The following is a 24,816-nucleotide window of genomic DNA, read 5'->3' on the forward strand; positions in this document are numbered from 1 at the left end:
CTAACGTGTCTGTAAAAAAAGCTGAAGGGGGGCGTCGGACGTACCTTGATTAGTATTTTGATTTAATCGAAAACCGTCGTTCTTTAAAGAAATGTTCTGTATTCGTCGTCACTAAATAAATGGTATACAAAAGGGGACCGTAGATTTATACCGTAGACTTTATACATAAACAAAAACGATACCAAATAAATAATTGTGATTTAATAACTAGTAAATAAGAAAGACGGCTGTCATAGATAACGTTTAAGGCAGATTGATACAAGCGAATGAAAAAAATATTAAGGGAGATGTTTGCTCATGAATTTTCCGGGATTAATTGCACTTATTTGGTGAATTACCAAAATTTGCAAAGCAGATGGAGCCCCATCGAAATTAGCAGCTTATTACCCAAAAAATGGCTAAAGGATATTCTAGACTATTCATTTTCCTATTCGGAATAACCGGTTAAGTATTAACGTTCAGCTTTGCCGTAACGCGACTGGCACAAAGGTATAACGCGAAGAGCGCCCATACAGCGATAACTTTTTTTTGTTAGATTCTACCAGCTGCTCCCATATAAGAGAGCTGGAACCGATGACGCCGCTGTCGCGACAGATGGTGTACTACGTTGCGTTGAAAAAAAAAAAAAGGAACACTATAGGGTAACAGTTACATGTCGACACAGCAAGTGACGAGTGAAAGAAGGCGACCGTGCACGTACGCGGTACAACTTGTATTTGAATATTTTACAAGAGCGTTGATATAGCCGGCACTTGGAAACCGTGGCGTTTTGCGGCTGCGTAGCTCATGCAACGTGATGCGTGGCGGTGGCGTCGAATTTAGCCGATCCGCAATCAGACTTATGCAGTCTGGCTGTTTACGGATTTGAGTCTCCGCCAACTTCGATCGCCGTGTCCTCCGTGGCCACGGGAGCCCCGTCGTTGGCCGGTCCGCACGGAGGACCCCAAGATGCAGCCGTCAGAACCAACGAGCCGCACGGAAGACCCCAGAATGGAGCCGTCGGAAGCCACGAACCACATGGGCATCCCAAAGATTGCGTCGTCGGATCCCACGGACCACACGACAGGCCCCAGGATACAGCGATCAGAACCCACGTAACGCACGGTATGCCCCAGGGTGCAGCAGTCGGAATCCACGCACAGCACGGGAACCACCTGGGTGCAACCGTCGAAACCCATGTACTGCATGGGGGACCCCAGGATGCATCCGACGGAACCCACAGATCACATGGGAGGCCCCAGTATGCAGCCGTTGGAACCCACAGACAGAACGGGGGGCCCCAGGATGAAGCCGTCGGAACCAACGGACCACTCGCGGTTGTGACTGTGGCGGCGTAGTCGTAGTCGAGTGCTTCCGGCGTGCGGAGCGCTGGCCAGCTCCAGGCCAGCTGCAAGGAAAGAGCCGGTCCTCCTTGATTAACTGGCGATCGGCAAGGAATTCCGTCGCCTACGCACGACGTCCTTGCCTCGTCACTGTCTGAGTTGAGCCGAGGCGACACGCTGGTGTTCCGCGTCGAGCTTGCCGTAGACATGCTGGCTTTCTTCTGGTTGCAATTCCTCAGCGGCTTCGAACGCACGTTTCGCACGCTTGCTCGCGGCGCGTGAAGCGATGGTGATGATGATGATGATAAGTTCTTCATGTTTAATGTGGCATAATCCTCCAAATAGGGAATTGGACAAGGATCGGGCGATACATGTAACATAAGTAAGACGAAATGAATAAATACAAGGAAATACAGGTGTTAAAGAATAAAAAAGAGAAGAAGAATCGTACAGGATTGATTGATATAAATGAAGTAAAACTCGGAATCTGCATAAGAAACTTTCAGAAAGGGGAAGAAGCATAACATTTAATTATCGCTCCAATATGTTTCTGTTACTGATCAAATTGCATACGACAAGGCTGACATCCCTGTAGTTGTAGCCCAGAGCTGAAGCCATGAGGTGTTTGCCTGCTTGCTCCTTATTTATACCATGGCGCTTACCCACCACAGGGGATGGGCCAAGAAACCGACCCTGCCGTTGGCAACCCTGGTCGGTGGTGACATCTGGGATTGCAAAATGGGATGAACGCTGACAATCTAAGAGAATGTCTGTTTTTGTGTAACGCTTGAACAGATCAATTTTGACAACATAGGGTTCTTTGACCTGCACGTATGCTTGAGTAGACGAGCGTTTATGTATTTCGGTGCCATAGGCATGAGGCTGCTTGAGGTGTGAGTCCAACCCACTGATCTGCACTATAATCTGCCCCCTAAAGCAGCGATCAGTGGTCGAATCCCTCGCCTCGTGCTTATCAGCAAGACACCATGGCACGTAGCGTCCCGAATTACTTTTACCAACTCCTTCAAACCTCTTCACACGTGCAGACTCATCGCTCATCCGATAAGCGCAGAATCTCACTCTCTGCGTATTCATCACAATGAGCCTTGAGCAGGGCACCACACCTGCCGCGGTGGCTTAGCGGCTATAGGCTGTTTCACATGGCGCGATTCTCAGTTAGCTACACAGCGAATTCCGTCGCTCAGCGACCGCCGCGACGTCGTGGGCTCTCCGCGACTGGACTCCAACATGTTGGTCGCGCCGTCGCTCAGTCGCAGCGATCGGCGCGATGTGGGAGGGGCAATGTGCGTTTCACCGCGCGTTGGTAGCTCTGTGGAGCAATGTCGCGCGTCAGTTCTAGCTATGTTTAGGGCGTACCCACCAGCGTTTGCGGCTTAGGAGCTTCATGCACTTTTTTTCTTCCGCTTACACAATTCGTTTGAAAGGAGAAGCTGCACGCTATCCAGATCGGGAGGTGGACGCCACTTCAACATAAGGCACGTACCCACTTGATTTCCGCCGTCGTCAAGCTCTTAATCCCTACAAATCGCGCCAGCTGCTTATATGCATGCATACTCAGCAGTAGTTTGTTCTTGGCAAAAGCAAATAATCATACAGGGAAAAAAGTTGCGGCTTCCATAGTAACAACGAAACTAGACTGTACTAAACAAAACCACCCCACCGACGCCGCGCAAGCCGCACGCTCATACTTGCGGTGTTGCGCAGCGCCTCACTCACCGTATCTGCAAGCTGTCGTGAAGTCTCGACCCTTTTAAACGTTACAAATGGTGTACCTATTCTATTATCGAATAAAAATAGGAAAATTCGAATATTTGACTAGTTTCCATGTTGTTTTTATTTAAAGATGCAGGCATGGATACTTCGTGAGCAGGAGGCAACCTTGCGCATAGCTGCGACGGATATCGCGCTGCCGCAAACGCATGTGAAAGCTGTGAGCGAAAATCGCACTGCGACGTGCGCGGCAGAACGATTTTTTTCGCCCCAATCGCGCCATGTGAAACAGCCTTATGGCGTTGCGCTCCTAAGCACAAGGTCGCGGGCTCGAATCCTGGCAGCGGCGACCACTTTTCGATGGCTGCGAAATGCAAAAAAAAAATGCCCGTGTCCCGTGAATTAGGGACATTTGAAATAATCCGAGGTGGTCACCATTAATTCGGAGTCCCCACTATGGCGTGCCTCATAATCAGGTGGCGGTTTTGGCGCGTAACATCCCAGATTTTAACATGGCCACCATATCTATCAGATCTGCGGGCAGCATCTAGGGGTGTGCGAATAATCTAAGTTTTCGAATAAGGAATCGAATGCTGCCGTATTTGATGCGAAAGAGGAATTGAATAGTCACAATTGCTTAATACGAACATTTTTCGAATACTTTTCGAGTACTTCAAATCGCTACCTGTGGGATAAATTTCAGCTTAGCGACCATAGTAGGCCTAAACCAAGAGAAAATACGCATTGGAACACGCTATACGTCCCTCAGGGAGTCATCCGGCAGCAACTGCGCATTTCGCGACCGGGCGCAAGGGGAACTGACGATCGCGGCTCAATCTGGAGGCAGCATGGGAGGGAGGGGGGGGGGGGGGGTCGGCGGCTTCGATTCCTTCCACTGGCTGCCCTCCCATGTGGGTATAGCTGGCAATGACGAGGCGGACACTCTTGCTAAAGCGGATCACCAACCGGGCGTTCCATACACTCAAACAGTAGCGGCATCTGATTACATCAGAGCGAGAATGAAGCAGCTACTCGTCGCAGTCCACCCCGATTCAAGGGTGGTGAACGGCAGGTCCCCAATGCTGCTGCCGGAAACCGGCCTCTCGAGGCGGGGTCGGGCCACGCTACTTCGCCTGCGAACTGGCAGCGTATGGACAGCAGCCAGACGCAACACCAAATGCCTCATCGCTTCACCTGCTTGCAGACGATGCGGGGAATCCTGAGACCCTCGAACATCTCCTCTGCACCTGCCCAGCCCTTGCACAGAATCGTTCGAGGGTCACCGCTGCATATGGACACCAGGGCCTCCCTGCGGCCCATCTCACGGACCTGCTGTTCCCGTCTCGCCACCTTCCCGCACTACACAGCCTGTTGGAGTTTGTGGAGATGAGCGGGATTACAGCATAGCAACTGAGCACCACCGGCCTGCCCTTGGCGGCTGCGGACCCTCCTTGCCCGGACGAGCTCCAACTGCTGCATCTCTCCACCATCTTTAACTCCCCCTCTCCCCTCCCCTACGACGCTGCGCCGTGCTCGCTAATGGGCTGCAGAATATAGCGTCTTTTCCCCTTCTTATAATCACAATCAAGTGCGTACTTGCACGGCCGCGCCTCGTAGAGCCTGCCTTTTAATAAAAGTGGTCCGCTGACGGCTCATACCTTCGAGCGCGCAGTGTTCTCGCCGCTCGTGCGTTGAAGCGATAGACCGCCACTAAGGTCACTTTGCCGCTGCTAGCACGCTGGCTGATAACAGCGTTTTGATAGCGACTGTCCGCGCTCATCAAGTGCGATCTGTTCATGTTTGCTCATGCGCGCGGACACCATGCTTGTTAATTCACTTATACGCGAATGTTTCCAAGTTTATACGCCAGATAAAACTACTATCCTTACTTCGTATAACTGTGCACCAATTAGCTATGGCGATTGATGCTTCGCGTTGCGGCCGAAACTGCGACTTTTTTTGTTAGATTCTACCAGCTGCTCGCATATAACAGCTCGAAGCGATGTCTCGTGACTCTGCTGACGCGACCGATGGTGCAACACGTTCGGTAGGAAAAAAAAAAAAGGAACGCTATAGGATCACAGCTACTTGTCGACACAGTGAGTGATGAGTGAAACAAGGCGACCGTGCACGTATGTACAATCTGTATTTACATATTTTATAAGAGCGTCGGTGTAGCCGGCACTTGGATGCCGTCATAGTGTACGCGGCCATGGAGGTCGCTCTGCGCCATGCGTGTCACTGGGGCCGACTTTGGCCGGTCCGCAACCAGACTTCGGATGTCTGGTTGGTTGCGGATTTGAGAGAGCCAAAAGCTGCCGTCGCATCGTCTGTGGGCACGGGCCTTGTCACGTTTTCCACGATGACGTTGCGGCGGCAGCATGGCCCGTGCCCTCATGGCTCCCGGGCCGCATCGCACGCCGATTGGCGAGGGAGGCCCCAGGATGCAGCCGTCAGAACACCCGTACTGTATGCGGTGGTCGTTGTGGCGGCGTAGTCGCAGTCGAGGGCTTCCGGGGTCTTTCGCGGCGTCCGGAGGACTGGCCAGTCCCAGGCCAGGTGCAGGGAAGGCACCGACCCTCCTCGGCGAACCGGCAATCGGCAAGGCCACCCGTCACCTCCGCACGACGTGCTTGCCTCGTCTCTGGCTCTCTCGGCTCCGCTCCATGCCTGGGCGTTGACCTGACGTAGCCGTGCTGGGTCGCTTCTGGTTCCGATTCCTCAGCCGCTTGAGACCACGGTCCCGCGCACTGGCTCGCGGCGCGTGAAGTGCTGCCGCCGCGTAGCGTCTTCGTCTTCGCTGTTCTTTTATCCTGGTCACTGCTCACATCTAGGACAGCGAACTGAGACGAGCGTTGAGAATGTGTGTTCTAGTGGGATAGCTAAACTCTGAGAGTCAATAACGTGATGATGTAGGGTAAAAACTATTTGAATATATAGAAAACGTCGTATACACATGGGCGTATTGTAATCAGGCAGAATGCAAGAAATAGTCTAAGTTTATCCAAGCAACGGCAAACAACATTACCTCGGTTCTGTCCAGCTACATTGTATCTGCATATTTTTAAATCTTGGTGCATGATAGTTGGGACACCCTGTATATATAGTCCGGTCTTTCTCGAACAGTAGTTGGTACGCCGCCATGGTGGGCCCCGGATCCGCGTCGTATGCCGGTCCGCACGGGAGGTCCTAGGATTCTGCCGTCAGAACCCCCGGAACGCATGTGGCGGTGGTTGTGGCGGCGTAGTCACAGCCGAAGTCTTCATCGGTCGCTCCCGGCGTCCGGAGTACTGGCTGCGGGAAGGAAGCCCTCCTGCCTTCTCGGCGCAGCGAAGATGAGATAAGCGCTCTGCCGCCTCCCTGCGACGTCTTCGTCTGGTCCGTGGTCGCCTTGACGAAAGGCGAAGCAGCGATGTTCCGCGTCGAGCAGGCGAAGTCAACTGCCGTCGACAGCCTCATTTTCGTGAGCTTCCGATTAGTCTGCTCTGACTGCACGGACTGGCGCGCTGTTTCGCGGTGCGTGCATGAAGTGCACTCGCGGCTTAGAGATTTCGTCTTAGGCGGTCATACACAGTTGTCCACTTTAACATTTATTGATAAACGTCTCCTACTGGATCAATGCAGACTGTGGCACTCCTCCGCCCCACCCCTCCCCCACTCCCTGAGTTGCCGTCTCTTTTCAATCTCTCTCTCTATCGCTCAGACTCAGACTTTTGGAAGCTTGGTGTACATTCTCGACTCTTAAATACAGAAAGTGTAAAACTAAGATTTTTAGAACAAAACGTGGCTTTGTGACCATTCAGTCACCGTATGTTCTGCCAGCGATTCTCGCTAGAAAGAAAAAAAAACACGTTCTCGAGGCTCCGTTTCAGTAACTTAAGAATTGCATTAACGTCCCCAATTATATCCTTTCTATCGAGCCTTCAGGCTGGGCTTCAGACATAAGGATTTTCTTCTTGCAACGTTGTATTTCATTTGCATAACAATGCGATTACTGCGCAAATTTGACATTATCCTTCATCTCCTTGGGAATTATCATGCTGATTTTGTGTTATTTCTGATTCACGTTCGAGCAATTTTGGATGACTTCTCTTCTTTTTCTTTTCTTTAACTCTTTCGTAGCCTTTTAGTTATTCAATTAAAGTTATTTCATTTTAAATGAACCACCCAATGCTTGGCCATTTCCTTTATCTGGCATAGTTTGATAAATCATCGTCGTCATGATCATCATCATCGTCATCATCATGGGAATCGAATAAGTGCTTTAGGCATGCGATTAACTTATTTAATGATGATATTTTCAAATGAGAAATAAATGTCGAGAATTTATATCAAGCGTAATGCTAATAATAATAATGATGCTGGTGTAGTAATATTCTGTAACACCAGAATGAAGATTAGGTTCTTCTTTAAATGTTCTAGGCAGATATACGCGTCAAGCATTTTTAATAGAATGTAATGGTAGAAATTAGAAGCCCAGTGAGAGTATATTGCTATGTACACCAAATACACAGTAAAAACTGACCTTCATGAAGGTGTGAGAATCCACAAGGTGTTTCCAAGACAAAATGCCTAAATCTACGAAGAGCAGCGCATTTAAACAGCTGGCAAATAGTTCCCTCTACCAAATTATATGTTTGGAACCTCCACTGTGTTTTTTTTTTACATTATCGTCTTGACAGTATGACGGCCACATTGGTGGCCTCAGATAGTCAGCAGCTATGTATTCTGCACCTCTTCAAGTTGGTTTAGGTCGCAGCCATCAGTTAAAAAGACTGCAGTCCTTGAATGACTTGAAGCGTATCACGTTGGAACAAGAGCGAAAACTTGAGATGGGCACAAAGGAGACAAGACAACACAAGTGCCTCCTCTGTCCCTGTCTCAAGTTTGTTCTATTGTTGCGACATGATGTACCAAGAAACGAAAGCTGCCCTTGTAAAACATCTTGTCAATATACTTTTCTATAGGTGCGTCGGACCTCCCTTGTATTACAGTTTCATGCGACTGGTTAACAGGTGAAAACGTTCAACTGGAGACGTAAAGTTCGGCACATGTCATTCTTGAATAAGTGTGTTCACAGGTATACAGTCCAACGCCGTCATAGCAAAGTCCATGGGGCCGCTGAAATTATTCGGTATACAGATCACGTCGTCATAAAAGGTGCGCAATGCACAGCTAACCGTAGAACCGGGACAGAAATATTCCTTCGTAATACAGGTCACTATGTTGTGAGGCATTCGTTGTAGAGGAGCTCCATTGTAGTAAATGTGTGGTTCTCTTGTTCTTGTTCCCTAGTGAAATGGCGCAACGCACTCTGGGGGATCAGCCATGAATCTGGCGGTGAAGGAACTGTTAGCAATGATAAAAAAATTACGGTGAAATAAGTAACTTGCAGATGGGAATGAAAGTGTATACTGTTACATATATGAATAATAAATTATCTAGGTAATTTGGGAAGTTTGCGAGCATAATGAGTATTTAGCATGAATCCTAGCATCCTATTCGTTTTGCCTTCAGCAGAAATATGTGGAGGGCTTCACAAACGTTCCTGTGGCTGTAACGTAGTACAGTAGCGTTAAAGGAAGGAATTACAGAAAGAGTCAAATTCAATCCAAGCTTTTGGAAGGATTCTTCTATAAATCTTTTCCGTTGAATAATAAAACGGCGGCATGTTTGCTTTTGCGTCACACTATTTGTTTTTCAGAACGCCGACTTCGGCGGAGTCGTATTGTGACAGTTTCTGTTCTCTTATTAATTATTTTATTTCTTGCTTCTTTTACTCCCGTAACAATATGTTGAGAGTTGATAACGGTTGTAATCCTGGCCCAATATATAACTGGATTACACTGTATATTTATTACCGTAAATAAGAATGCTGACATTTTCGTATAAACTACCTGTGTTTCAAAATATAGTACTGAATTTCTCATCTCACTTCAATTTACTTTGGTCTTGATCTTGTTTTTGTTTTTTTCTTTATTGCGCACGAAATTAGCACATTACTAATGAATTCAGTTAAAGTTAATTTTCCAAGTGCAGGTCGTTTTCGCTGTTGGTCAAAACACTCGTCGACTTTCACTTCACGTTTCTTTCGTTTCTTTTGAGTTGACTTGGTGTGCGCCCTATGTCTACACGGCAGTTACAGGCCTCGTCCGCGTTTCATATCAGCGCACCCCGATTCACACATTCACATTCTAACAGGCTGCAACGCTTTTTGCAGATTAGCCCCATCATCGGCTCGCTTTTAACACACATCCATATCGAAAAATCCCCATGCCCCTTAACTCCCATATACAATAATCTGATATGAAACACATACTATCCCATACAAAAACCCGTTTTTCCTATATCTCATATGATGTTGTTGGATATAGGAGTTATGGGGAATACGATTTTCTTTAGTAGGGATGTCGCGCTGAATGTCTGACTGGCCTCAAGCGCTGCCTGAAACGGCCGTCTCCGATGTGATGACCCGAACGTAGAGCGCCGTCTCGCGATGGCGCTGACGTGCCCCCAAATGACATCCAACTGCTGTGTTTTCAGGGACGTACTAATTGTGTGCAATTTTTTCCGACTGGCAAGCAAACCTCACGAAAAATGAAAAACACCACTTGACTGCGCTACTACCTGCTTCATAAAGCAGTGCCCTCAAATAAGCTGATTGAAAGCAACTGCATTGCCTGTCGCAAACACGAAGAGACAGCGCATAACCTTGATAATGGTATGAAAGAAGCACCAACAGCAGGTTTCGCGGCTTTGCAGCTATTCCTTCCTCTCTACGTGACACTTATTATCTGTCGGTGAAGGCTGACTGATCACATCGATAACAAAAGCCCCTTGACAACGCGTCCGAAGCGCTACTCTGACCACGCACGAAACGCGTAAAGCAATGTAATAGGCTTAGCATGTTTCAATATTCCGGCTTTGCTCGCACCGCATAGAGTGCGCGCGCAGCTATATTTCGTGCCATAAACTCGCTTCGGACCAAAGCCAAATTAAAGTGACGTATTTAGTCTTCGTGAGAGTGTATACGTGCAGCAAAAACAGGTTCGTGGTATAAAATAACAGCGAAATGAACAGACCGCGAAGCGACCCACGTGTTGTGAAAAAGGCAGAACCGACGCGTTCACGAAAGTAAATAACCACTTCTAAATGAGCCGAATTGGCAATCGGGACTCCTGCACAAAAAACAAAAGAGATACATCGGATTTCACTGAGTCCTCACTATCTATGAATTCGTAAGCGCCGTTGAACACCAGCCGCTGCCTAGAGGACGTGTTCGAATAGGTCTCCATCCGCAGCTACGCAGTATTGAGTCCGCTTTGTCACATCTTCAGTGGCTTTCTTGATGACCAACGCCAGAATTCTACGGCAGACATCTAGCTGTTATCCTGGCCTTGAATTAATCTGACGTCCATCTAGATCATGTAAGCACGATCTTTCACATAACCCTTAAGAAAGAAATGGAATGGAGAGAGGTCAGGTGACTTAGCCGACCAATTTACAGACCCGTGCCTTCGAATCTGTTGCGCATGAAAAGTCGCATCTAGCCAGTTTCGTGCTCGTCTGCTCCTGTGTGCTGGTGCTCCATCTTGCTGATGCCACAGAAGTGCAAGACGTGACAGCGGGACTTCGCTGAGAAACTCATCCACCACTCCTTCAAGGATTTCGTCCACGTGACGCTGTCCAGTCAGCGTGTGATCGAAGAAGATGGGAGTGATTATAGCATTGGCGTAAATTCCGAACCACACATTGAACGGCCACTGGTACTGAAGCCGACTGTGATTTACCCAGTGTGCATTATAGTCACTCCAATCGTGTTCATTATGCAAATGTACCTGTGCGCTTCTGTGAACATTGGCTTCATTTGTGCATATGATGTTGCTCATCGCGGACAAAATGTGTGAGAGTACCCACTTCTGTGAGACGATCAAACGCTTATTGTCCGTAACGTGAGCTGTAAGGTAAATGTGAAGATAGTTAAATACACATAAAACAATTTGGCTCACAGGAGGCTCAAAACCGTAAATATTTGAGGAATGGTTACCCTGTGGCATGCGCAGTAGGGCCATTAGCTCTAATGGAATCATGCCACACGAATCGTTACAAATACTTGTGTGCAAGTACTGTTTGTGGGGTAAAATGGAAATACCTAACGGCGTCCCGCAGATTACTATACGTTTTCCTGTTTACATTAATGACGTCACAAGAAATACCATATTGCCCATGTATTTTTTGCTGCAACAACGAAATGTATTTTTCCTGTAGCATTAAATATCTGCCTCAAATACCTTTCAATACGATTAGAGATGGTAGAGCGACCAACCCGGAAAGGCGTTGGTTGCGGGTTCGAATCCCGGACCAGGATGAATATTTCATAAACTGCGAATCCTTCTTTCTGAGAAATCCATGTGAGTTTCCTTTGTAGTCTTGCCATCTCATTAGAAATAAATGTTTTCTCTCTCTTTCTCTCTCCTTTGTTGTCTCGTGCTACATTCGGGTGGATGACAATTTTTTTCCTTTCATGATACTTCCTCCACCTTGCGGGATCCCGCAGAACTGATTTGCCATAGACTCTGATAATACGCATGATACTGTATATATATATTGGTGTCAGTGTTTCTTGGCTTCCTGTGATACGCTTAAAAAAAAATTGGGCCCCTCGGTTAACCCGCTTTCTTCCCGTTTATTACATAACGAGGGTCTCGAATCCGGCAACACTTGTGCCTCCAGGCAGCATGCGTGGGTTTGCTTTCACCCAAAAAGATCACGTACTCGTGACACCTGCGGCAGAAAGTCCGCCGCCAAGGTTTGTGAGTGGTTGCGCTGGCTAACACTCCCAGGGTTTTAGTAGGAAACATAAATACCCAAGAAAGTGGATGAGGAAACGGCACCGCGGTAGCTCAATTGGTAGAACATCGTAAGCGTTGTTTTTTCATCCACTTTCATTATCATTAATTTATCATTTCTTTAATACGCTTGGTAAGCACAAGTAATTTTTCTTATGGTGTCCTTGATGTCACTGTTTGTTGGCTTCCAATGATATGCTTAATAAAAATCGGGACCCTCGGTCAACCCCCTATCTTCTCGTGTATATGTATTGGTCGCATATTGTTGGTTGGACACACGTAAAAACAAGAACAGTTCTGTTTAACTACAGAACCAAATGAGGTGGACGTAGAAGTTATCACGTTTGCGAGGGGCATAATAAATTTTGAATCAACTTGCGGAAATTATATTGGGTATCAACCCAAAGGAGTACGGCATTACGAATGCGCGCCGAAGCCTTCGCATTTACGCAAAAAGCTTTTTAAAATTTATTTGTCAAGAGCGACGAAAAGTGTGTCGGCGATACATATATAAACAGGGCGACACCTTCAATAGAATATCATCATCATCATCATCATCATCATCATCATCCTATTTGATGTCCACTGCAGGACGAAGGCCTCACCCCACGATTTCCAATTACCCCTGTCCGGCGCCAACCGATTCCAACTAGCGCCCGCAAATTTCCCAATTTCATCGCCCACCCAGTTTTCTGCCGTCCTCGACTGCGCTTCCCTTCTCTTGTCATCCCTTCTGTAACCATAATGGTCCACCGGTTATCTAACCTACGCATTACATGACCTGCCCAGCTACATTTTTTCTCTTAATGCCAATGAGAATAATGGGTATACCTGTTTGCTCTCTGATCCAAACCGCTCTCTTTCTGTCTCTTAACGTGATGCCTAGCATTCTTCGTTCAAATCACTCTTTGCATGGTCCTTAACTTGTTCTAAAGCTTCATTGTCAGTCTCCAGGTTTCTCCCCCATATGTCAACACCGGTAAAATGCACTGATTGTATACCTTCCTTTTCGATGATAATGGTAAGCTTCCAGTCAGGAGCCGAAAAAGTCTAGCGTATGCGCTCCAACCCATATTTATTCTTCTGTGAATTTTCTTCTCATGATCAGCGTTCCCTGTGAGTAATTAACATAACGTATTCCTTCACAGACTCTAGAGGTTGACTGTCGATCCTGAACTCTTGGCGCCTTGCCCGGCTCTTTATCATTATCTTTGTCTCTTTGCATATTAATCTTCAACCACACTCTTACACTCTCTCTGTTAAGGTCCTCAATCATTTGCTTTAACTCGTCTCCGGTGCTGCTGAACAGGAAAAGGTAATCGGAACCGAAGCTTGCTGAGATATTCGCCGTTGATCCTTACTCCTAAGCCTTCCCATTAATAGCTTGAATACTTCTTCCAAGCCCGCAGTGAATGGCATTGGAGAGATTGCGTCTCCTAGCCTGATCCCTTTCTTTATAGGTATCTTCCTACTTTTCTTGTGTAGAATTAAGGCAGCTGTGTAATCTCTGTAGATATTTTCTACGATATTTACGTAAGCGGCCTGTACTCCTTAATTACGTAATGCCTCTATGACTGCTGGTATCTCTACTGAATCAAATGCCTTTTGTTAATCTATGAAAGCCATATAGAGAAGCTGATTGTACTCTGCGGATTTCTCGATTATCTGAATAATGATTAGGATAGGCGAAGATAAAAATATAGCTGCAAATAGCTGCAAATGAAATGACCGATCCTCTTGCCTTAAAGTCCTTCAATGGTCCTTCATTTGTCATTTTGCCGACTTCGGTTCACAATACACGCAATGTTATCTGTTTCTTACTGTCAGCATCTGCATTTCCCCTTGAGTAATCAATGGTCTACCACACGCCAATAGTGTGTTATATTTACATGACTGCGACGCCCCATTTCCTCTGTTAAATTATTTGAAAAGGCGTGGACTGATGCATTCCCCCTGTATGTCATTTTCCGCAACGGTCCTGAAATTACTGAATATTTATTTTCATTGTCCAGTAGATTTTTGATGCATAGAAAAAGACTTATCTAAACCTCGTTTCTAATTTTCATTATAAATTTTTAACTTTAATTTCCTCACTTTACTAGTAATCCTTGCTATCTTCAGGGCCGTACTGGCTTAGCGGCTGTGGTGTAACACGGCTGGTGTAACACAAGGTCGCGTGATAAAATCGCCGACCATGGCGGCCACATTTCGATGGGGGCGAAATGGAAAAACGCCCTTGTCACAAGCAATGAGTGCACGTCAAAGATCTCTAGGTGGTCAGAATAAATCCGCACTCCCCTACTACGGCGTACCTCATAATCAGATCGTGGTTTTGGCGCGCAAAACCAGAGTATTTAATTTAATTTGATACATACGTCGGCACGTGGTCGCCGACTCAAAGAAAAATAATGCCGTGTAGCGATTATCTCAGATAATCGAATTAGCGTGCACACGTCTGGAATCTACGGATTCCGCCACGGGAGTACCGTCACAACATCCGTGATGCAGTCACACGGCTGCTGACCACAAAGTCGGCAGCGGTGATTTTTTCCCGGTGAAGAAACATACCGCATCAGGTGAGCTACCTGCTGCCGGCACTCTGCTATTAAAACCATCTTCAAGCGACGCAGCAAGATACGCCGTCTACCCAGCCACCAGGCTACCGAGTCGCCAGCGGCATAGCTGCGCTTGTTCGCCGATGAACTTCACCGCGTGGAGGCGAAACAGCAATGATCTAAGAAAAGTTCAGCAGAACCCATTTCGCGATTATGTCGACGAAAATGCGTTTACCATCGAAGCAATATATGGACACAAAGTATTGCCACCGTCGTAATGCGCTATGTATGAGGCGTGCACTGCAGCAGGACTCGTCGCGCTTCAGTTCAAACTACTTCACGGGATACTTGCCTGCTCCGAAATACCCAATTGTATCGCATTTCGTATTCCGTCGAAGATCACCAGAGTAGATAGACCTTTCCATGTTCCTGCCTGTCATCACCAACACTCAAGCGTCCACGGAATACTGAGACTTTGTAACGCTTATTTTTTATGATCTCGATGTTTTCATAACTTGCTGACATTCTTCATCTCCGAGCTTTGCGTTGTTGTTTCATTAGTTTTACACATTGCCTAACTGCCTTGCTCTCTCTCCGTCTCTGCGGGGGGAGGGGGGGGGAGGGAGGGAGGGGGGGGCTAGGCGGTAGGCGGGATCAGGCGAACAAAGCTCGAAACCAACCGTTTAGTCAACTTAGGTCTCTGAGTATGTGGCAATGTGTTATGCGCTCTTCAATGAATCTCTTTCACGCCACTATCGGTTACTGTAGATGCGGGACTGGGAAAGTGCCGCTGTTCGAAGAGTTCTTTGACGCCTGCTGGGAGCAATGTGTACGTGTTCAACTTCCTCCACCTTTCGGGATTCTAGAAAATTGGTTTGCAATATTGGGAGCTATTAGATATTCGAATCGTTTCAGGCACTTTTTCATGCTCATTCAATTCGCTTCCGGTACTTCTTATTCGGTACGGTCTCAAAAGCTGCTATTCGCACAGTCCCAACGAAGAGACTGCTATACAATGACCTACACTGTTCCACATAGAGCACAGATGGCAATGTAGCTGCGAATTATTTGTATTTCGCATCATTATTTATCCGCAATATATGAGCTGATATTTTCGAAAATAAATTCGCGGGGTTTCTCAACATACACGTAACTGAACTTGGCAAGAATTCTAGAAAAAAATGTTGCATGCATAAGTGAAAAGACGTGTAGACTGCATGTATTTGCTCTTATTATAATTCTCGTCAATTTTGTGGATGGATGGATGGATTCTGGTGTTTTACGTGCCATAACCATTTGATTTATTTTGATGTTCCTTGCGCAAATGGTTTTGTTCTGGGTTAGCGCAGGGTCACTTGTACTGCATAAAATTTGTTCTGCTTGTGCTTTTCATTGTTTATGCAGTATGTTATGGTATGTGCACGTTTTTATCAAGTATTTTTCCTTGTATAAAGTAACCAAGCTACGTTGATTTTGTGTAACACCCAGTTTAAATCTATATGTATCTTCAGCGTTTAGGACGTGTCGTTGTATTAGGCTTACTGGTTTCTTTTTTTGTTTTGCTGTTTTTCCGCTTGTGTTCATTTTATTGTAGCATGCATTATCTGTTTAAATGCGTATACTGTATATATCACTAATCCATTGTAACACCCCTATGTAATGCCCGCATGGGCCTTTAGGGTACTTGAATAAAAAAAAATTGATTTGATTAAGAGGCACGCCGTAGTGAGGCACTCCGGATTAGTTTGTACGACCAGGGGACCTTAACGTGCCCGCATTGAATGGGACACGGGCGGTTTTGCATTCCGCCCCCAACGAAATGCGGCCGCCGCTGCCGCGATTTGATCCCGCGACATCGTGCTCAGCAGCGCAAGATTATAGCCGCTAGGCCAGCAGGGCGGGGGCGGTAATTTTGGTTAGGTGCATTTGCTTCAATAGAGTTAAATTATACGTCGGTATGGACTCTACGTAAAGTAGCGCAAGAAGATCGCCAAGTGGCTCGAATCTCCAGTACTCCTGGCCGACACTCCTTTCTCTCCCTCTCCTGTGGTGCCCTCCACGCACACTCGGTTCTTCCCACCTCTGCGTGAATTCACACACGTGCTCCCACTGAAGCTGCATCAGTCTCTATAATAGCTACTACCAGCTGCTCGTATAGCTTGAAGCACTGTCTCGGGACGCCCCTAACACGACTTGCGCAGTCCCGTGTCCCGTTGCAAAAAAAAAGAAAAAAAAAGAAAAAAAAGAGACAAGGGTGCAGTGTTGTCCATTCAAAGAATGTGACAAAGGGAGCGTGCACGAATGGACAGCCTGTATTTACATATTTTACAAGAGCGTCGGTGAAGCCGGCACCTGGATGCCGTGACGTCTTGTGGCCGTTGGGCTCACGCAACGCGATGCGCAGTGGTGGCGTCGAATTCAGCCGATTTGCAACCAGACTTCTGGAGCCTGGTTGGTTACGCATTAGCGTGTGCGCCAACAGCGACCGCCCCGTCGGCCGTGGCCACGGGAGTGGCCCAGTTGGCCAAGGCGACGTTGTCGCGGCAGCGTGGCCAGTGCACTCATGGCTCCGGGGCCATGCCGTAGGCCGGTCCGCACGGAAGGCCCCAGGATGTAGCCGTTGGGTCCCGCGAACCCCACGGTAGGTAGGCCCCTGGATGCATCCGTCGGAACCCACATACCGCACGGGAGAACGGGAGCCATCGGAACCCAGAGACCACTCGGGAGGCCCCACGGTGCAGGCGTCGGAACCCATGGATAGCACGGGAGGCCCCAGTGTACAGCAGTTGGAACCCACAGACCGCACGGGGGGCCCCAGGATGCAGCAGTCGGAACCAACGGACCACTCCCGGCTGTGATTGAGGCGGCGTACTCGTAGTGGAGTGCTTCCTGGTCCACTTCCGGCATGCGGAGCACTCGCCAGCTCCAGGCCATCTGTAGGGTTAGCGCCGGTCCTCCTTGACGAACTGGCGATCGGCAAGGCATTCCGTCGCCTACGCACGACGTCCTTACCTCGTCGCTGTCTGTGTTGAGCCGAGGCGACACGCTGGTGTTCCGCGTCGAGATTGGACGTCGACCTGTCGTTGACATGCTAGCTCTCTTGTGGTTCTGGTTCCACAGCCGCTTCGAACGCACGTTCTCTCACGCTGGTTCGCGGCGCATGACGAGATGATGATGATTTCTTTATGTTTACTGTAGGCTTACTTATTTATTTGCCCTCAGGACCTTTGGGGCGTTAGAGGGGGTGAGTACATGGTTGACCAAGAACAGAATCTAATGTTGCGGATGAAGTCAAGAAAGAACAAAGAACAAAGAAAAAAAACAAGAAACTAGAAAAAACTGCCAACGGGGAATTGGACAATTAGCGGCCAATACATATAAAATAAATAAGGCGAAACGTAGAAATACAAGGAAATGTAGGTGTTGAAGAATAAAAAGAGAAGAGGAATCGTACAGGATTGATTGAAGGTGGGTGAAATAAAACTCGATATTTGCATGCGAAGTTTTCAGAAATGGGAAGAAGGGTAATATTAGATTATCACGCCACTATTTTTCGGCTACCGATGAAATTGCATATGACAAGACAGACATCCCTCTAGCTGAAGCCCAGAGCTGCGGCGGTGAAGTGCTTGCTCGCTTGCCTGCTTGCTTCTTACGTATACCATGGCGCTTACCCACTATAGGGGATTGGCCAAGAAGCCTGCCTTGCCGTCGGCACACCTGGTCGGTACTGACATCTAGGATTGTAAAATTGGATGAATGCTAACAATGTAAGAGAATGTCTGTTTTTGTGTAACGCTCGAACAGATCAATTTTGAAAAAATAGGGTTCTTTGACATGCACGTGTACTTAAGTATACAGTCATCTTTGTATTTCTCCCGTATAGGCATCAGGTTGCTTTAGGTGTGAGCCGAACCCGTCACCTCGTGCTCAGCAGCAAGACACCGTAGCGCGTAGCGCCTCCAGTTCCTCCTACCTCTTTCCACGTGATGACGCATCCCTCATACGACAAGCACAGACTCTCACTCTGCGCGATGCTATCGTACATCACAATGAGCATTGAACACGCCACCACATTCATCAGATCTGCGAGCAGCATTTATGGGTCTGCGAATATTCGATGCTTTTCAATAACAAATCGAATATTGGCATATTATATTCTTAAACCGAACCAAATAGTCACCATTTAGAAATACGAACATTTTTCAGATAGGTTTCAGGCACTTTTAATCGCCAAGCGTAGGATAAATTTTATGCCGTTGCTTATAGATACGAAACCTTAAGAATTTGCGTATTGTAACACGCTATTTGTCAAGCAGGGAACCAGAACTTTCCAGCTAAAGCGATTTCATCCTAACTGACCAACGAGTCCTGCGTAGGCTAATAAATTGCTAGTTCGCTCTTAATGCTCCATTGGTGCTTTTAATAAACAACGCTTGATACGTGCAATGTATGCCCAGAAACGTGCTAACGTGAGAATATTGGGATGTGAAGATCGGTGGTGAGGACGGCAGTTCATTATTCGAAAACTGTTGAAAGGTTATGCGATATTCGATTCGACTGGCTTCTGGTACTACTCGATTCGTATTCGATTTGGTTTTTAAAAAATACTCCTCACGCACCCTTAGGCAGTATCTGAACATCGTACACACGTAGTGGTAACGTCTCCGCACTCTCTCGTAACCCAATATTATCACGCTCGCCAACACTCCGCCACCGACCCTCCCTCATCATCATCATCAGCCTGGTTACGCCCACTGCAGGGAAAGGCCTGTCCCATACTTCTCCAACAATCCCGGTCATGTACTAATTGCGGCCATGTCGTCCCTGCAAACTTCTTAATCTCATCCGCCCACCTCCCTTTCTGCCACCCCCTGCTACGCTTCCCTTCCCTTGGAATTCATTCCGTAACCCTTAATGACCATCGGTTGTCTTCCCTCCTCATTACATGTCCTGCCCATGCCCATTTCTTTTTCTTGATTTCAACTAAGAAGTCATTAACTCGCGTTTGTTTCCTCACCCAATCTGTTCTTTTCTTATCCCTTAACGTTAGACCCATCATTCTTCCATAGAGTAATCGTTCCTAAATTATTTATGGTTCTCAGCCCACTGTGAGAAACTTGTTTTCTATGTATTTAAATATTTAAATATCCAGACGGGCAGTTGTTTAAACGTGCGTCTGGCGGAGCATAGTAATAAAGTGGAGAGCGTCGCAATAGATCGGCATCTGGCTGCCCATTGTAGGAAATGTGACGCGAAGGCACCATGCTTCCCTCTTTTAAAACAGGCTGTTGTTGTCTATCACCACAGGAGTAAGACTACGAGGGAAATTGTCGAAGCAGCTGAGACAGCCAGAGCAGGTGATGGTTGTGTAAGCACGCCGTCTATTCTTTTATCAAAGAAAGAGCTTGAATTTTTGGGCATAGTAGTCACATGACTGCTTTTTCTCCTTCCCTTCAGTGTGTCGGTTGCAGTGGCGTCTCAGTGAGTATTGTAGGGGTTGAAGGACGGACTACGGGATGAAAACCAAAACTTGGGAGGATTTATTTTACATTATGTACAGAGAGGTGAGAGTCATGTAACAGTCGTACAGTCATTACGGGCCGGCAGCAACTCGGACGCTGCGGCCCGCGGCAAGAAGTTCGAGAGAGGTGAATCAGGGAATCAGGGAAAGCAGGGAATCTCTGGAACGCTTCTTATAAACCCTTCGAGCACTGGAAGTCGCGTCATGTTCGACCAATGGGAGAGTCCGCTCAGATGACGCCACTTTCAGCCAATGGTAGGCGCCCGTGCGATGGTGTCATACCCGGCGAAGAGAGTCGCCGCTTGGGCCCCCTTGCTTGATCACTTGATCCCCCTGCGCTCTTGCCTCGCAGAATTGCAATCCACTTCTTCTAAGGTGGAGAAGGAGGGGGGGGGGCGCTCATGCTCCATTGTACAAGGGCCCACCTGCTCCCGGTGGCTCGGCTCCGCAGTGGTGGCAAATGCCTTCTTCAAAGGCGAAGGGGGACGATTGGGCTCTATTGTCCGAGGACCCCTTCTAATCCCGGCGGCGTACGACCTTGTTGGCTGCAAACTTGTTTGCACTTGTCTTGTGGCCTTCAACTTGTTTGCCTGGGCGCTCCTCTGGAATGTGCTTTCCTGCTTCTGCATTCCTCAATTAGCTGTGCTGCGATTCGGTGTGGTTTGGGGAACTCGAAGTAGCCTCAGGAAACGGCGCCATATCTAACAGTATATGTATGCTCACCAGCTGCAATAATTCAATTGTTGAAAGTTAGCGCTCGTCCCGCGTTCCTGCTTGTCCCTGTGTCATTCTTGCGCTATGTATCCCAGTTTGTATATTTCTGGAGAGGTTGCACTTAGGCGAACGCGTTGCAATCCGTCGAGTCCCCGCAGCAGCATTGCCAGGTCTTCGGAAGGAAAAGTAGCCGAAGAATTTCGAAAAGTAGCCAAAAAAGTCGCCAACTAAGGCAAAAGCTTTAATTGGTAGCCAAAAATCTACCCACGGTGCGACAAACGAACATTTGCCCATTTTTAACGCCAAAATATAGAACAGACGAGAAAGACATGCAGTTTCCTGCTGCGCTGATGACAAACAAAAATAACAGAAGAAAACATTAGTTATCACATAATATTGGATCGTAATTTACCATGATGTATGACCAACTGATGTTCTTTGATAATTTCTGCCACATACTTGCATGCTTTCCATAGCCGAAGTGGTATCGCGAGTTTCAGTAGAACAAACTTGCTGAACGCGGTTCTTGCACAGATGGTTATATCAACTCTATGCCACTATGACTTAACTTTAAACGTTCCCGTGCGAACTTTATGACGTCATACACGTTCTCCGCTCCGTGGTACGCAGTCGCATATAGTCACGTAGACATTGGCACCCGTAATATCATGGCTGCCATGACGTGTTTTTGGTTGTTGCAGTCGTTTCTGACGCGAAGAACCATGGCCTTCGAGATTCTCTATAGAGGTAACCGTCGCTGGGGTGATATTAAGACATCACTTATTGCTTCCGTACTTCGAAGGGCGCAAAATAATTGCCTATAAGATTGGTTAATTCCTGTTACTCGGAGGGAGCTGCTTGGGCCTGTTCAATTATCCGTCAATGAGTCCCGAAATGCCCGAGGCGTTGATTTCAGCCATTGAGCGTTGCACATGAAGCATCTCGGGCAGCCCTGGAAAACCCAGGGTGATAAGGCGAAGAGGTCCACTCAGCATGTGGTGGTTATATATTTTCAGCTCCTGAATTTTCTTCCAGAGCTTGCAAGACAGAAAAGCGTGGCCTTGAAGATCTGACGTTTGGGATTGTTGCTTCGAGGGGCCGTCGGGGGGGGGGGGGGGAGGTTGATTTGGCCATTATCTATACTGTATCGGACACGTGTAGTGATAATATCAGCGCGAATGCGCATCAGTGATGCACAGTATGTACAGCGCGCTGCATCATGTCTTTATAAGCCACGATCTCAATAAACCTGGTTTTTTTTCCTGCACTGGCTATGCTGCTGTAAGCGTCGTCTCCCTTGGCACCTTACATGGTGTCAGAAGTTGCTCCGCTGCCCGTCGACGCCGGAGGGGAATCGTTCCCGCGAAGTACGCATTACGGACCTGCTGAAGGCACCACAGCCATTGTGGCTAACGGCTAACGTCACGGAAAACTGGAAGCGTTATAAGCAGAAATTTGAGTTATTTCTGCATGCAACTGTTTCAAAGGACCAGCCGAAAACGGAAGCATCGAAGGCAGCCCTCCTGCTGAGCATGGCGGGTGACGACGCGCTGGATGCCTTCAACAACTTACAGTTCGCGCCGGATGAAGACAAGAACGACTACAGTACCGTGGTGAGAAAGTTTGATGCCTATTGCGCCGAAGTGAGCAATCAAGTGCACCAGAGATATGTATTCCGTCCAAGAACGCAAGCGGAGGGAGAACCATTTGAAAGATTTGTTCGTGACCTGAAAAAGCAAGTAGCGCAGTGCAATTTTGGCGTTCTGCAAGAATCCATGATAAGGGACCAAATCGTATTTGGCACGCACGATCCTAGGCTACGTGAGAAAATGCTTCGTGACAGCCAACTGGCTTTGCAAAAAGCAGAGGAAATGTGCAAAGCAGCGGAGACAGCAACACAGCGAAACGAAGTATGGCGTAGTGGGGAAGACAGAGTCGATGCCATATCGAGGCGCTCGGCGCCACCCTCAAAAGAGTGGAAGCAAGGAAAAGAACAATTGCACTGTGGTAAGTGCGACCGCTGGCGTAAACCGAAGCAATACCCAGCGTTTGGAAAGAAGTTGTGCCAAGTTTGTGCCACAATCTGAATCACTTCGCAAGTGGTTGCGCGTCAGTGGTAGTAAGTGAAGTAAAAGAACAAGACACATCGTCGTGATCTCGACATTCTCTAGATCACGACAGCTAGTCACGAAAGGGATTGGACGGTTAAAGCCCAAGTTCGCAATCGCGAGATAAGCTTTAAAGTGGACACCGGGACGCAGGCAAGCCTGTTTCCCATGTCAATTTACCGCCAACTGAGGGGAGTTGAAGCCAACGAATTCGGTGCTGAGGGCGTATAACGGTACCATATCGTGCTTTGGAACGTCTACGCAGGAAGTAAGGCTTGGTAGTACTTATGCTACAATCAAGTTTTTGTTGTGAAAAATGGCCGGCAGGCATTACTTGGACATAGTGATGCTTTGGGGCTCACTTACTTAGTGAGGCTTTGGAGCTGGTCCAGAGTAAAGTAGGCACCGTAGACAAGACTCCCAACGACGGACTTCTCAAAAATTTCAGGTATGTCTCCGAAGGCCTCGGTTGTTTGCAGCAGGCCTACAGCATGGTCCTGAAGCGGTGCCAGTCGTGTAACCAGCTAGACGAGTTATGGTACGTGCTGGCATAAATGTTAAAGCGAACATGCCTACCGACCGGGCCAGTCCTTCAGTTCTGGCAAAGAAGATTGCACGCTAAGGGTGTGCATGGACCCCAGAGTTGTTAACAAGTAACATAAAGCGGCAGCATTTCCCGCTTGCTAGGCGCGAGGATTTGGAAGCCTGTTTAACCAATGCCGCGTACTCCAGCTGTCTCGACGCGAACTGTGGCTATCATCAGATACCGCTTGACGAGCGGACATCTAATATCTGATCTGTGCTTTCTCTTCACCGTTTGGGAGACATGGTTTTGTGCGTCTGCCCGTCGGCATTTTATCCGCGCACCGGAGGTATTTCAACAAACCATGAGTCAAGTATTCGATGGCCTACCTGGTGTGCAAGTATACAATGAGGACATTTTAGTTTAGGGTTCCAGTAAGCAAGAACACGTTGAACGGTTGACAGAAGTACTTAAAGCTGCCGAGAAAGCAGGATTGACTTTCAACGCGCAGAAATGCAAGTTCGGTGTGAAATCAAATGCCTTGGTGACGTCATGTGCCAAACGGGCATATCGCCTGACCCAAAGCTTATCGAAAACATGGCGAAAATGGCGACACCAACGCCCAAGACTGACGTCCAGCGGATGCTGGGAGTGCTTGACTATTTCAGTAAATTCGTGCCACGGTTGTCCGAGCGAACGACGCTTTTACGAGAGCTTATCAAGTCCGGCGCAGAGTTCCAATGGACAGCAAACCACGCGCAAGAGTGGAAAAACTTAACGCAAGTTTTGACTACGGCCCCCCTGCTTGCAATCTTTGATCCGCAACGAGAAACTAAGATAACGTGCGACGCATCAAAGGAAGGTGTCGGTGCAGCATTATTGCAAGGCTACAATGGCGAATGGCGACCTGTAGCATATGCATCTCGTGTATTAACCCGAGCCGACCAAAGCTACGCGCAAATTTAAAAGGAGGCACTCGGAATTTGTTTTGGCTGTAAAAGGTTTCACGAGTTTGTGTACGGAAAAAAAGTGCTTATCGAAACAGACCATAAGCCGCATGTAGCGATAGCTCAAAAGGAAATCGCCGACATGCCACCGCGAGTGCAAAGATTATTTTTGCGGCTGCTAAAATACAAATTTGTCTTGCAGTACATGCCCGGAAAGCAGCTGGTTCTCGCTGACGTGTTGTCACGCTTAACGGCTGACCAGGGTGAATACCAAGTTGGCACCACTTCTGGTACCACAGACGACGTGGAGATCCATGTGGTGTAGTCCTTGGGCTATATGGTCACTCCCGAAACGCAGCGGTTACTGCAGCAAGAAACGATGCGTGACGTATACCTACAGGTCGTGAGCAAGAGCTTGGCAAGCCGGCAGCCGGTAAAAGGGGAACTCAATGCCATTTGCCAGTCTGTCAATCGTTAATGGAATAGTGCTGAAGGGCTCGAAAGTTGTAATACCGCAGAGTATGCGACAAAGGATCCTGAAAA

At 47.7% G+C, this 24,816-nt stretch overlaps 1 long non-coding RNA gene across 1 annotated transcript; it reads right to left on the bottom strand.

Annotated features, from left to right (window-relative positions):
- Window positions 1–697: 697 nt before the first annotated feature.
- LOC135902919 (uncharacterized) lies at window positions 698–1,838 on the bottom strand. The gene is made up of 2 exons (XR_010564645.1): window positions 1,466–1,838; window positions 698–1,387 (listed from the first exon to the last, which is right to left on the bottom strand). It is a non-coding gene; the product is annotated as an uncharacterized lncRNA (long non-coding RNA).
- Between the last annotated feature and the right edge of the window lie 22,978 nt (window positions 1,839–24,816).

This window comes from Dermacentor albipictus, chromosome 1, assembly GCF_038994185.2.
Source record: "Dermacentor albipictus isolate Rhodes 1998 colony chromosome 1, USDA_Dalb.pri_finalv2, whole genome shotgun sequence".
NCBI lineage: Eukaryota > Metazoa > Arthropoda > Arachnida > Ixodida > Ixodidae > Dermacentor > Dermacentor albipictus.